Here is a 2500-nt window from a genome sequence, read left to right on the forward strand (position 1 = left end):
TAAATTCTAATGACTTGCACACATGTTAGACTCCTTGGTCCGTGTTTCAAGACGGGTCCCGAAGGTATCCTAAATCTATAGCATTGCTAATCATATTAATGCATATAATAATTATATTAATATATAAATTAATATAATATTATAAAATTATAATAATATATAATTTACGCATTATATTGATTTTTTATCTGTCAATTATTTATCCGATAATATTTAAATTATATTATATAGAAAATAAATTTTCATATATAAAATAAACTTTTTAAATATATCTTATGATAAATATATATTTATTAACAGATTGCAATGTCCATATATGAAAAAATTGCACACCATCATTATTATATAATTATATAATATTTATAATGTTGAATTTTTCATATTTCATGGATGTTTAGGTTCATCGGGCTTAACCTCTAAACAGTTTCACGTACTATTTAACTCTCTATTCAGAGTTCTTTTCAACTTTCCCTCACGGTACTTGTTTGCTATCGGTCTCATGGTTATATTTAGTTTTAGATGGAGTTTACCACCCACTTAGTGCTGCACTATCAAGCAACACGACTCTTTGGAAATATCTTCTAATAATCATTAACGTCATACGGGCCTAGCACCCTCTATGGGTAAATGGCCTCGTTTAAGAAGGACTTAGACTGTTAATTTCTCATATTAGAATATAGATATTCCATACACTACATCGGATATTTGTATAAACAAAATCCTTTAGTGCTGAACTAGTTTCTTTTCGCTCGCCGCTACTAAGAAAATCCTAGTTAGTTTCTTTTCCTCCCCTAACTAATATGCTTAAATTCAGGGGGTAGTCTCATATGAGTTGAGGTTGTTTTTAAGAATATTTTTAATTTTTCTTTTTAGTTGAAAACTAAATATATATAAGTTACTGTATTGTTTATATTATAAATAATATAATTTTATATAAGTTTTCCTCTTTAATGTATTAATACTAATTTATTAATACTAGGATATACTTATTTTTTTATTATATTTTATAATATAAGTAAAATATATATAATTGAATTTTAATATTATGGTATTCCTACCAGTAATATATCATGTGCTATAAATAATATAATTTAAAATTATATTATAAGCAACTTTATTAAATTATTCTTACAACCCTCAACCATATGTAGTCCATGCAGTATTAAATTTTTTAATAAATTTATATACTCTGTAGCATGGACTGCAATATGCGTTCAAAATGTCGATGTTCATGTGTCCTGCAGTTCACACGATGACGCACAGTTAGCTGCGTTCTTCATCGACCCATGAGCCAAGTGATCCACCGTTTAGAGTTTTATAAAATTTTTTTTTTATTTTCGTCAGATATATATCGATAATATATATACATTCTAAAACATATTAAAATATATAAATAATATAATCTATGTGCTGCGAATGTCTCTAACTTTCCTTTTATCCGTATCCCAACTGTTTTATACAAGAAAAGTTATTACCATAATATATGGACAACAACGTAAGAATATATTTTTATATATTTTCTATATTATAAATGATCGTATATTGTTTTATTTAAAATACTTCCATATTATATAATTAATATAATGATTTTTATTTTTTTTATATTATATTATTTCAGGGGGGATACACTTTGATACTATTAATGTTATATATTTGCAATAAATATATAACAGTATCAGATACATATATTTATTAAAATATACATATCGTATCCAATAAAGGTCGAATAAATGATATAATCATTAATTCTAGAGTTTCATGGACATTTTGACACCTCTTCGTTTTAAAAATCATTATTTAATATATAAAATTTCCATATTTATAAATATAATATAGATATTTATAATATTTTATTATATTAGAATATAATCTCATTATTATTTCTAATAATGGTTATACAAATATAATATCATTACTACTATATTAGATTATAATCGCATTATAAATAATGGTTATACAAATATAGTAGTTTTAGTGTTATTTGCTACATTAATATTTACTAATCATTCCTTACCTTACCATATCACACTCGATACTCAGATGGTTACTTTTATTATAAATGATCGTATATTGTTTTATTTAAAATACTTCCATATTATATAATTAATATAATGATTTTTATTTTTTTTATATGTGGCCTTTTTATATATTTTGGTGCCTTGTTTTGGTTTTACTTTGCGATTTACCGCCCCAGGGGGGATACATTTTGATACTATTAATGTTATATATTTGCAATAAATATATAACAGTATCAGATACATATATTTATTAAAATATACATATCGTATCCAATAAAGGTCGAATAAATGATATAATCATTAATTCTAGAGTTTCATGGACATTTTGACACCTCTTCGTTTTAAAAATCATTATTTAATATATAAAATTTCCATATTTATAAATATAATATAGATATTTATAATATTTTATTATATTAGAATATAATCTCATTATTATTTCTAATAATGGTTATACAAATATAATATCATTACTACTATAT

At 23.4% G+C, this 2500-nt stretch overlaps 2 pseudogenes; both read right to left on the bottom strand.

The window, feature by feature from the left end:
• Positions 1 to 841, bottom strand: part of LOC129618183 (large subunit ribosomal RNA) — a 4018-nt pseudogene extending 3177 nt beyond the window's left edge.
• Positions 842 to 1131: 290 nt separating this feature from the next.
• On the bottom strand, positions 1132 to 1315 carry LOC129618179 (5.8S ribosomal RNA; annotated as a pseudogene).
• Between the last annotated feature and the right edge of the window lie 1185 nt (positions 1316 to 2500).

Source organism: Condylostylus longicornis, unplaced genomic scaffold (assembly GCF_029603195.1).
Source record: "Condylostylus longicornis isolate FDR11 unplaced genomic scaffold, ASM2960319v2 ptg000742l, whole genome shotgun sequence".
NCBI classification, from domain to species: domain Eukaryota; kingdom Metazoa; phylum Arthropoda; class Insecta; order Diptera; family Dolichopodidae; genus Condylostylus; species Condylostylus longicornis.